Source organism: Patagioenas fasciata, chromosome 5, assembly GCF_037038585.1.
Source record: "Patagioenas fasciata isolate bPatFas1 chromosome 5, bPatFas1.hap1, whole genome shotgun sequence".
NCBI lineage: Eukaryota > Metazoa > Chordata > Aves > Columbiformes > Columbidae > Patagioenas > Patagioenas fasciata.
In genome coordinates, this window is record NC_092524.1 from 14,342,956 (window position 1) to 14,356,388 (window position 13,433).

The following is a 13,433-nucleotide window of genomic DNA, read 5'->3' on the forward strand; positions in this document are numbered from 1 at the left end:
TTAAATACCAAAGATGAGGAAACCATAATTTTGATATTGTATCCCAGATAATTCCTAAAATCAGGAAGCTGATGTTTTAATAGAGTTGCATTATTGTAATTAGCTCTCAATAAGAGTCCCTGGCCACACAACTTCTGTGGCTGAGATGACAGCAGCTTTGCATAATTACATTTGCAGACAATCACCTTCTGGGCTTCCTCCCATTATCTTGATATATAATGCCAAATAAGATATAACCTTTCAAGATAATCAATTACTCAAAGCAAAGCAGATACAGTTATTTCAAGTATGATATTCATGGAAGTTCATATAAAGTTAGAACACTTTCCGGATGAGTGGATTAAATCTGTTAAGTTCTTCCTCAGAGGTACAAATTAAAAATATCTTCAGTTCCATGAGATATTAGATTTATTTTAAAAGCCTTGACACATTCCATGAATGCTACTTCAAAGTAACTAAATTTTTTAGAATTATTATGCTTTATTTTAAAACTGCCTTTGAAATAGTGCCTATCACAAAATGACTTCCGGTCCAATCGCTTCAAGAAGTTTAAAACCTTTCTGTGAAAAACTTCCACACAAACCAATCAGAATACGTGCTGTAGCTGCTCTTGTTAATTTAATTTTGTCTCAACAATATGCTGTGTTAAAACAATTATCTAACATGTTATGCTAATTTAAGTAGGTCACACTGTTTCTATTAGATTTGCCTTAAAGCTCTCCCTAATAAATCCAGTTGCAAGAGAAGTGTTTGCCTTATTTTATCTAAAATGTTGTTCATTTAAAATTATATATTAGGCAACCCACAGCTTTTGAGAGACTCAATACATTCTCTGCCATTTATATCAAAATATAGAAAATGTATTTTCTATTAATTTTGTTATGCTGCAGATACACAGAGAGCCCTTTGTGAAAATACTATTTACAACCACATGACTGAAATTCTTTCTGTATTTGGGAGGAGAAGGGGGCTGAAGAGGGGTGTTATTTATCATGAAGCTGCTGTGACTTAACTCTCATCATTGAAATGCTCTTCACAGCTCCCATGATCTTCACCGTTATCTGTATTTGTAATATGGCTGTGCTCAGAAGAGCAATCTGCAAGGCATGACAAAAATCAGAGATCCATCTTTAGCGCTTAAGCATAGATTAATTATATTTACATATAGTATTCATTTTAAAAAATGTTTTGACAAATAAAATGCAATGCAAATAAAAGGCAAAAGTAGCATGCTCTTTATATTAAGGGATATAACTTCAAAAATATAATAAAGCAAAAAAATTTAAAACTGTGAGCCTTCTGTGTCATTTCCAGTTCACCAAACATATGTGTGAGAAATTAAAATAAAAGCTTAAGAAAAAGTTTACTCATCACCACAGGATCAAAAACTTCAAAGTTTGGAAATACTCCCATTACTCCTTATTTACCTTATAAATGAGATATGAAAATACATGCAAAGAAGTGGTTCTAGGAGTAAATGCTATACAAGTGTCTCCATTAAAACCGAACAGAAGATGAGATCTAGCAAGTAAGTGACAATCCATCCTAACTCAACATTTGCTTTTTATTACTTTATATTTAATTGCAAGTGTTCAAAAGGTTTAAAAAATAACACTGATCTCTGCTTACTACAAAATATTTAAAGCTGGAATCACTAACAGCAGACAACAGTAACTTCTTTTCGCTTTGAAATAATATTTACATAATTTTCCATCAGCAAACATGTCCCAGACAGTACTTCCTAGGGGTACATACAAACCCAAAACAAGCACATACAAGGTTTAGAGCAACATAAGAAGCTATTGTATTCCAGCTGCACTGAGCTGACAAACATTCTCTCTTCTACTTTATACAAATGTGACAGTAATTATTCCCATAGCCTGACACCACTTCCCACATTGTTCATTCCCACAAACTACATGGGGTGAAAGGGGATGAATTTCTTCCTGCAGTGTTGCATGTAATTGCCAAAATCCCAGTGTCCCATCCTTCTGAGCACTTTTCAGAACTTGCCAGAAATGCCTTCTCCATATTGAACTACCAGTAAAATCAATGCTTACAACCTCTGTCTGCAAGGGGTATTTTTGCCTATAGAAATCAACACATGTGCTAAGTAATGTTTGTTAGACTGCTCTGTCCTGGTTTTTTGGATATTCAAGCAACTGCTTCTCTTTCCAGATTTTCCCACTTCTCTCTATCACAACTTCACCATCCTGGTGACTCTCTTATTTTTTTCCTCCATGTGATCTCCCAATACTTTAGCTGCTGTTTCTGGCCTTCCAAATTTAGGAACTGTGTATAACACGAAATCTTCAGGCACTTGCAAACCAGATTTTTTTATTATTATTATTGTATACATAACTAAGAAATTCTGGCCATTCCTAATGGAAGTATTTCTTCTCAACCTGTTTCAAGTTTAATATTGGCTTACTGGAAAATGCTAGGTTTCATAACTCTATCACTCATTCAAATATCAGAATTATCTCATTACCAAGAAGTACACAGCTTTTTACATGTTAATTTTAAATCCTAAAAGGGAATAGTTGATAAATATGCTAAAAAATAAAATTAAAAAACAAAATCAAGATCACCTCTTTTCCCCCAGTGTTTAGATTGAACAAGCTGAAGATCTCGAACTTGCTTCACAGTTACTCTTATACCTAAACAGTTTACTCACTTAAAAGAGCAGGAAGGGGAAACAGATTAGCCTTTACCCTAATGATGAAAAAGGAAATATTAAGCATAATATGAGGTACAATTTTCAAATTTCCAAATAAGAAGTTAACAGAAGGAAACCTTAAACTCCAGGATCTATGTTATTGATGTCCTTTAAAAAGAAAGGAGGTCACACAAGATGCCTGTGATGATTTGTGGACCTGATCCCCAGCTTTGTTACATCAGCTAAAACAGAATAGATCCAAAGAAGTATCAATTTGCTAAACAGCATTTCTGCATATAGAAATATTTTGAAGCCATGTGAAGACCGAAGAGCTTTCATATGGTTTAAGCTTTTGGCACAGAAAAGCAATTTTGTAAGAAGCTCAAATTAAAATGGCTCTACAAGTACTTAAAAGCACAAGACCAAGACCAAGAAAACATTCCCCCTCATGCATGACAGGTTTGGTACTAATAAAGAAATTATAGCTGGAATACCAGAAACTGTGTGAAAGTGCTACTCTCCAAGACCACATGTGATACTTGAAATTCTGATTTGTTTCCCGATTTAATATCCTAAAATGTCAAAGCCATTCCCAGTTTACTTGTGTTCCAACATATTCATTTTGCCATCTAAGATAGAGAAAAGCACTGCAATTCCATTTCAGAAGCTTCGAAGTGTTTGTTCAGCTTAAACATACATCATAAACTTCAAATCATAAATGATTTGTTATACTGGTTATACTAGAACATTTTTCCTTCTGCATTGTAGACTAAAAACAGTATAAGGATCTAGAAGACTACAGAAGATGTCCTGTGGTTTAATTCAAAATGTCAGAAGACAAGTATACTGCAGGCTTCATTGGATTTCTTTAAAAAAATTTAAATCTTCAAAAGTGGAAAACCTCGAACACCAGACCTACCCAGATTCATTTTTACATTTCACCTTATTTCCAAATGCTTGTGCTTGAAGGATTTTTAAAGTTTTATTATTTTTTAACTAATTTAATTATCCAAAATATGCTATTAATTCTGTAGGCATACGACAGAAAATTTAAAGGAAACTTCAACAGTCTTAACTTCGAATTGTTTAAATGATTAACAAGTACCACAGTGTAGAAGTAGCTACTTGTAATAAATTTCCTCATGATGGCAGCATAAACCATTCTGATGAAGTGCTAAATGACAATACACATTCTTACTCATACAGAACAGTAAGATCTGAACTGCTCTAGAGTGTTCGCTACTTTTAATTCTCTCCCTCTTCTCATTGCCATTTCTTCAGTCCTTTACAGTCTTATTTAGTCCCTAGAATTCTATAGTAGTATTATTCTACTTCACACATATAAATTTATCAGGAAAGAAGAGGTACCACCCTACAGAGTATTTTGACAAGTGATATTTAATTGTATGCATCTACGCCACACACTCCATTATATTTTCTATCATTTGTATAATCTATTTTGAAAATTCAAGAATTGTCACTGCACAATCTATGCGCTTGCATGAATCACTAAGTTGAGACTTCAAATCAAGATCTATGAAGTTCTTCTGAAGGATGATCTTCCATGAAGTTCTGTTTGCCTTTAACATTTCTGCATTACAAAGACGACAATGTCATGATTTCAAAGATTCCATTATTTTCTCAGAAGTAAGAGTAATTTCAAAACCAGCCAGAAGGATTCTAAAATTCTTGCTTTTAATCTTACTGACCTTCCACAGTATATACGTTACAAAGATTTATAGCCAGTTGTATAAGGTATGAAATCCCTTGAGTTCAAAATCTGCATAGATTTCAGCTTATAAATTGATTACATCATTCAAGTCTGTGTTGATTAAAAAGATATTAGAGATTTAAAAGATGACCATGCTTGGAAAGACTTTGTTTAAAGGTTATCGCTAGTGCAACTCACTCTCTTCACGCTATGCAGCAAGCGAGGCATTGCTGAGGCTACTACCTCCAGAAGCTCAGCAACCTCACACTTCAGAAGGCCAGTCAATGTCCCCCTTGGATCTGCCACTGATCAGTACACGTAGTTGTTTCTTAATGCAGTTATATCAAAATAAACCACGCAGAAGAGTACAAAGGAACCCAGGTTAGGAAGAACTACGCTGGCAATCCAAGGGGACAGTAAACTCCTGAAGGAGAAAAGACAGAGAAGTAAGAATGAGTGAGCACCTCAATCTCCTGCTCAGTTGCACTCTTCATGTGGGTCTACAGCCTTTCCAAAAGCACTAAGCCCCAACTTGTTTCTCTCTTAGAACACCTACACAGAGCTGAAACATCAGAAGTACAGCTTCGTTGATTTCATCTTCTTATTACTGACTAGCTGTGCTTAAATATACCTAAAAACCTTACCAATTTGTAATTTTATATCATCTTTGATTAATTACCAAGTGCTTAAAGGAAGCAATCTTGAGACTACATCAAACTGAAATCAAACTGCTACTCATCCTATTTATAGATGTTAACAAAGACTGAACAAACATTCAGAAGGAAAAGAAAAAGAAAAAAAAACAGTCTGTCTTAGATAAAATAGAAGCTAGAAGAAACACAAATTAAAATTTCTAAGCCATGAAATGCAGAATGGATGTATTTGTTCCGTGAATTTAACTCGCAGCACATGTTGCAATACTATAGCCTGTATGACTTGGCCGTTCACATGACTTGGCATTCCTGGGTAGCACAAGCAAAGGTGCTCGCACACCAATGTGACAGCCAAAAGCAGCAGTGAAGGGGGTTTTGGTTGTAGTTCAGCAGTTCCTATCAGCATTTCATATCTTGGTAGTTTTATCTCCACCATGGTTAGGAGGGTGGTTAACATCAGTTTTCTCAAATCACATTCAGATTATACTGACTGAAAAGATGGACCGTATCCTAATTCGAGGGTTTACAATAAGAAAATTAAAACAAACCAGCAACATGATTGTTTTTAAGCGGTATACTCACCGCATAGCAAACAGACATTTACCACATCAAAGCAGCTTTATAATGAAAGCCCATCTCCCAAACATTTATGGTTTCTAATAGAATTATTATTCCTCCAGAAACCTCCCATGTTCTTCTCCACACACCCTTCCAGTACACTTCTTTTGGTCAAGACAGAAACAGAGCTTTATAGCATTTCCTCTGCTAACAGGATTTTTCAAATAAGCAAAGACTGGGAACAGCTGGAGCTTCAGAAGAGGATTGCCACATTACCAGCAGCAATAAACAGAAAAGATCAAGCCAAGGAAAAAGCCAAGATCTCCATGCAAAAGAAAAATTACTAGGTTTAAAAATCACAGCCTAAAATCAAGACTCTGCTGCTGGTATGTCCATTTGTGTGTATCATTATATAAAAACAGCAATGTAATAACAGGAGTCCTATATAAATTTACAGCTTTTTGTTTATTTAAGTAACGTTAGTTTAACTCTGGAAACATGATGAGGTCAATTGAGTCATGAAAGAACAAGTTAGATGCAATTGGAAACCATGACTTCTACCATTTTCAGCAAGGCACTCCTTCAAACATACAATGAAATATTCATGGCCATATTGTGACAGAAGAGCCTATAACCAACATAAAAGAAGCAAGAGGAATTGTATGACAGGCTGTCAATTAAAAAAAAAAAAGAACAAGAAATCCAATAAAAAGTGTATCTGGCAAGACAAACTTTCACTCCTAAATTATGTTTTCCTCCAGTCTTGTCCCTCATTGTTAGAGACTAGCAGCAAATACTAATTTTATAGAGATGTAATTGAGCAATAAATATACCATGTAGAAATTTCTTTTTCTATTCTCAGATAAAGGGTTTCATATGTAGGAGATAATTAGTCAAACACAAAATAAAGTGAAGTTTTAAAAAGCAAGGGAAATAGAACATTCAAAATTAGTTCCAAAGCATGACCTAACAACTGAAAGTAGAGAAATGCAGAGACAATGCATCATGGATGTCCAACAGTATTGGTAAGATGGGTAAGCAGGAGGTACCCTGAGCTGAAGCAAGCCAAGCTAGTGTCTGAGCTAGACTGACTGATGATGGAACACTACAAGACACCTGATAGCCCAGCACATCATGCTGCAGACATCACTACACTGCTGCTGGCTGAAAACTGATGCCTCTGACTTGCCCTGTGGTTTGCAGGTACATGAGCCAGGCTTCGTGTTCAATCCACTGCACAGGGCAGACATGCATTAAGATGTAGTTTATTCCACCCTTTATTTTGTAGGGTGTAGTACTGCTCTGTTTAAAAACAAACAAGCCAACCAGTAATACAAATACCAGAGAACGGAAAGTTGCCTTCATCAAACAGTAATGGCAGGAGACCAACAGATACCAGATTTACAGTAGTTAAATACAAGTCAGAACTTAAAACAGAGTTCCCAAAATGTCTTTATTTTTAACACAATCTGATAGGTACAGGGGGAAAAATAACAAAAAGAAAAAAAAAAAACACCAAAAAACCCCACCACCACAACAATCAAATAAACATAAAAAGCACAAGGCCAACTGGCTAGAAAACAGGTTTGTACAAATGGGCCTAGGGTCCTGGTAAAGTTGAACACAACTTATTTATTACACAGTTTTCATTCTAGATCTTGACCTCTCCACTACATTACAACAGTGAAATGCATAAAACTAACAAAGAGACAGAATCTACACCAAGAGATAATTACACACCTTTAAGTTTTCTAGAACATGCAATACCAGGAAAGCATGGAAAAGAAACAGACTCCTTCTCTCAAAACCACGAACTAGCATATCACAATAAGGTAGCTTGATGATAAGGACGCGCTCTTGCAGAAAAGCACAGATGGAGAAAACCAATTAGAGAAGCTTTGATATACTTTGCCGACTGGAAGTCGGCTCCTGCGCTCCTTGGGCTGCGCTCCCCAGAAGACTAACACACTGCCAGGAGTTCCTGGAAGCCAAGTGTTCACATTCAGAATAAAGATGAAGCGAAGACAGAAATGGAAAAGTAAAAATACACTATTGACCTTCATTACCTATCTGAGAGAAGTACAAACACTAAGTTCTTTGATGTATGAAGACTTAAGTTATTCCTACGTTCAAAATCTATGATGTTCCTCTAAAACAGGCTTGGATAAGATTTTTTTAAATTACATTTTATTTCAAGATTGATGTTCTCCCAATGTCTCAGGAGTACTCATTAACCCTAGATAAAACCATCCACCATTGTATTTTACAGATTCATCAATAAATTGCCTTGGCTTAAACCTGCAGTCTTTAAAACATACTTCTCAACATCAATTTTTATACTCTTCCTGACTGCCATTTCTAAAGATAGATTTTGTCTAGATTTGATTATCTTCTTTGCTTCTGGTATTTTCTTAAATTCTTTGTAAACTCTTTTTGTAACATTGAAAATTCTAGCCCCTCATCAAAATAGAAACATGTCAAATACTTGTCATCTTGCATTAATTACAATGTAATATTTCCAGCGAGGAAGAAATGCAGAGAACAGAGTGCATGACAGGTAGATCCTCAAGAAATCAATCAGTCCTATTAATAAGTTTTTACTTTTACAATACACAGTATTCTATTATTTAGAAAACCTCACAGCTGATCCACTGGAGCTTAAATTTGTAATTATCTATCACTGATTAAATGCCATAATCACCACCACATTCTATCCATACAGTTTCTTTCTGGATATAAAGTTACTGTTACCAACCTCCCTCTCCCAAAAACAGACACTTTGTCAAATACAACTGTTAGGGCTTGAGAAATATTTTGGTAAGGTTTGTTACCATAACAAAAAAAAAAAAACACAAAACACCAAAAACCAACTCACAGTTCCTATGGTCTTTGTTCAATTTCATTAAGAAACAGACATAGGACAACATCCAAATTCACCACCTTGAGTTAGAAATATAAGTTTGTTTTGCCATCTCTGGAAACTATTTTGCAGCTACTCAATACCACAAAGATCAATAAATCCAATAACAAGCTTCCTTCCTAGACCTTTGCAAATGACACCATATTAGCATAAAAAGCAGACAGTAGAAGACTGCAGATTAGCTGGAATTCTCAACATGACTACATAAACATTTGAAGAACAATAAACAATTCCTCTTACTTATTTGAATTAATCATTTCAATTTGCTCATCAGGTAACCCTTCTGTAATTTGGTTTAAGCCACAAATACTTGGAGAACACTCTCCGGCAGCACAATCCCATTTTCTACCTTGGCTGAACTGTAGGAACAGCGTGCCATCTTGCAGGAAGGGCTCCCATCGCAGAAGTCTTTACAATTAGGCTGGTCTTTCTCAAAGCTGTTAAGCAACATTTTGTTAAATGTCACACCAAGTGCATTCCATGAGATGGAATGTACGTGGTGTCCCTGCAGAAACCACAACCTCCCACCACAGCTGTAGATTTGAATGTTCTTTTGTACTCCTTGTTTGGAAAAAAGGACAAAAATACCAAGTTTTTTACAAAAGTAATTCTCCATGCACCAAAACAATGGCTTGGTATTTTGCAAAGTTCTTTAAAAGGAAATTTACTCAGTTTCCCGATCTCAAAGAGTAGCAAAACAAACCAAGTGCCAAGCACCATCATCACATCTCCCCAGGAAGGTCTGTGTACCATAAATATGTATCAGAAGAGAACAGTTATCTAGCCTGGGTGTCTGCGTATTCTTATATAACACTCAAACTCCACAAATGGTACTTTAAAGCTTAAACTATGTCAAAAGTATGCATATTTGCATTCAAAACTCCACAAGACGTTCACTGTCTATAAGCATTTGTAAAGTCCCCATTTTAAAAAACACAAGCTTAATGCTCTTCCAATAAAACTTAAACTTAGATGTCACTTAGCAAATTGTTAATTTTTCCTATCTCTGTAAAAGGATTTTTGGCATAGTAACTTAATTTCAAAGTTGACATGAAATTCGAGGTAAGACTTCACAGGTAAAACTATTTAACTTTAATTACACATTTTTATTTAACTGGAGCTATTTGAGTTCTGTTCAGTGGTGGGACAGGCAAAAAAGTAAAGGTCAGGAAAGAGTTATTGAAGAAAATTAGTGTTTTTAAAAAAAAAAAAAAGGGTAAAACAAAATTAATTACTTCAGATGGGAAGAGTATAAACCAAATTCTTTAAGGACAAATGTCACATCTCAAGGAATGACTAGTCTCTTGGGAGGTCTAAATCTCTAAGACATGTGCTACTTAATTCTCATCTGCCATGTGGTGATTTTCTGAAGAGCTGAAGATCCCACCGCTACTGAAAGAACAGTCCCACCTCCTGCCTTCCCAATGCTCCCCTGCACCAGCACCAGTGAAGGGCAAGTTATTCAGCTGAAATCAGGCTCCCATCAGATGTGTTTTTCAGGTACATCAAGGAACTGAGCCTGAGCATCAGGCTGCTAACCAGGTGTTCAGGACTGGTCAGGAAAAGGCTGCAAAGGAAAGACACAGTGGAAATGTTGGCATCACTGCCACTGGCAGCTCATTTTTAGATTAATTTAAGCCTCTCATGAAACTTATTAGCTAATCAATTTGTGTTCTTCTCATCCACAGCAATCAAGATAGGACTTCACATCTTTTTCTTCTAATGAAAGTGAAGAAGCCGAATTAATTGGCCTCTAACTCAGCCACGCAAAACCAGCAAGCCTTAGGTTAGACCTAGAGCGGTAAAAGCATGTAATTTACTTTTCTTGTCCTTTGCTTCTACAGAAATGCTCAGAAACAGACGTATACTCATTCCTTTGACTCTTCCACTCCCACACACTGGATTTAAGTAGCCCACTGTGTGGGGGCAACAACTATTTCAATCAAGCACATACTATCCCCCTAATAAAAACAGTAACCTAAGAAAGACATTTGAAGCAACAAGAAACTTTCAGGGAACCATTTAAAACTTAACAGAATATGCAACGCATATGTCTATGATGGCATGAGTGGATTGGACTTGCAAAACAGTACCAGACAGAAGACAAAAGTACAAAACTACCCAAGGGCAGTTGTTTTCAGAAATCTTGGTTCTTCTCCCTATACATTTTCTAACCTGAGAAGGTAAACAAAGACGTCTATTGAAGTGAAAAAACAAAAATGGAGAAGAGCTTTTTAATAATATAACTTTCTAAATAGGTGCTTTATTCATGGATTTTCTGACTTTAATCTCTCTAGTTCTTTGTCTGACTGTATTTTGTTAGCTGTTTGGAATTTGAAAGCTAACAACAGCTATTGTCACAAATGACAAGCAAAACTAAGGACTTTGTTGAACAGCTTAATTATATGCAGGCAGAATACATTTTAGAGCCAAACTGAACATTGCAAACAAGCAAGATATCCGAATCTGTGTTGAGACTCTATTTAGAATCAAAACTTTGATTAATCCCAGAAAGTATCTCAAATAAATAAGACAAACCCAGAAAATGTTACAACACATAAGCAACTATTCTCTTTAAAATAATAACATGAATTTTAAAAAAAACCAACACTGCTGTTTTCTTTTATAAATACTTTTTATTCCATCAGTCCCAGACCAGTAAGAAGCTGAAAACACTGCCTAGTAGGGAGAAAGTCTGCCTCTCTGGATCCAAATTGACAAGCCCCAAAACTGACAAGTAGGTATTGATTTTAGGATTTTTACTGAAAACATTTCAGAAAGAGAAGTTCTTTACCCAGAACAGCTACAGAGGTAAGCAACTTTTCTAGTTCTGTACTGAAAGACCTACCATCAACCAGGGACTGGGGCTGCACTAGTTGGTAGAAAGCAGCTGCAGTTAGTGTCCACCTAGGACATAACGTGGGATTTACTTCTTATATCTCTGAATAGCAACAGCTGAGCCATCATTGCATTGCATTTCACAGTAAAAAGAAAGGGAATTTGGAGGAATAATTCATCTGACCTATTTAAATGTGAACTTCACGATAGATAGATGAAGTTGCCCTAGAAATGCCTTTGTTCTGCTACCTATAAATGAACCTGAAAGAGTCATCCTAGTTACACATACCTACAGCTGGAAAAAAAGGTAAATCTGTGTGTGATTTCTAGCTGAAGGCTTCAAGACCATAACAAATACACAAGATAGGCGTGAAAGCACCAAAGAAAAGCTATCACACCACAGATTTAGCTGAGCTTGCTAACTGGGAAAATCATATAATAACTGAGTCCCCACAAGACCACAAGTGGTTTGAAGGAAGGCACAGCTTTCAGAATACAGACATTTGGTTTTACACACTTAGCCCTCGGCAGCTGTGATTTCATAGTCATATCAGGACACACAGCTCCTACACACCTGTTGGCACAATCGCTCTTTTCACTCTTATGAGGTAGAAAACCCCATAAGAATACTGAGATCACGTTTGCAGCATTCTCTAGAAACTCTCTACTGTAAAAATGCAGAGCAGCCCTAAAACACATCCTCGGGGACTAAAACTGTGTAAGCAATGAAAGATGCTGAAAAGCAGGACCAAAACTATACTTCTACTTAAGTAATATTCAACAACTAAGCAGCATGGTTAAAACTGATCCTACTTAAGTCTTCATGAACATTTTGCCTTTTTTGTGTTTAAATAAACTGCAGTACAATTTAAAAGCATTTAAATTATTTGAGATAGCCATATTTATGAACTCTAGTGTAAAAATATGTCTCGGTGTAAAATTTGGTAATGGATAGGACAAAAAAAATGGGATTAATCTTCTCAATTTACATTTTTAAATATAACTATTATCTGGTTTTATACACACGTACACATGTATTTATATACATATTATATAAAGGGTGTTTCAAAAAAATAGACCCAATTTGAAATCACTGTATATCTGTAATCAGGAACTGCCCCTGAATGAAACTCTTCCCACTTGAAAAGGTGGGGCAGAGACTTTCAAACCACTACCGTGAGATGCCTCTCCCAGCACACAAACAGCCCCCAGCCTCAGTCATTGCAAGATGGAGAATGAAATTAGGTTCACCTTTTTAAAACATCCTATATATTTATGCATATAAGTATTCTGCCAATTCTTCTCTTTATTCTCAGACTGTACTGAAGAGATGTATAAGCTAAAATATTAATTACCAAAGTAACTGATAAGGTCAATAGCTATTGTTCTTCAGCCAAGATCAGTATACTGTTGAATACCATCAAATCACATAGTATTTATTCTGATATGCATACAACTACACAACATTCAATGAATACCTGGAAGTTTCTCTCTCCTAAAACTTGCATGTATAGTACAAAAAGAAAAAAAAAAGTATATACATATCTATATGTATATATACACACACACACATACACTAAATGCTGTTCAGGAAGAGCTACGGCAGCATGTTTTGCAAAAAAAAAAATCATGCCAGGGAAAAGGTTTATAGATATAAGGTTTACAGAAACAGGAATAAGAGATACTGAAAAGAATAACTTTTAGACTAGAGCCTTCAGAATCAGTTTATGTCAGAAATATCCAAGAACATACAGGAAGTGGACACCACTAGAACTGATCTATGCCAAATCTGAAAACTCATTTAAATGGTTAAATTGGTATCACAAGGAAGTCTAGTCAAGAAACATTTATCCATTTCCTAAGGCAGGATTGCAACTTGTGCTAGATCAGCAGGGAGTACAGTAGTCATGTATAGCGCAACTCCAATTTGGAAAGGATTTTTAAAAAGGCAGGCATTACACATTGTGTAACTTTCAAATACACATGCAAAGAGTACACTAAATTATTATTTGACTGTTTGATCCTGTCTGTACAAACATCAACTAGAATATTTAAAAGAGCTGGTTCAAACTTTGAAGTTAAAAAATAAGAAAA

The 13,433-nt window shown here is 35.6% G+C and overlaps 1 protein-coding gene across 6 annotated transcripts in view; it reads right to left on the minus strand.

The window, feature by feature from the left end:
- The window catches only part of PLEKHA7 (pleckstrin homology domain containing A7), a 156,488-nt gene that overhangs the window by 118,228 nt on the left and 24,827 nt on the right, over nucleotides 1-13,433 (minus strand). The window lies entirely within an intron of this gene.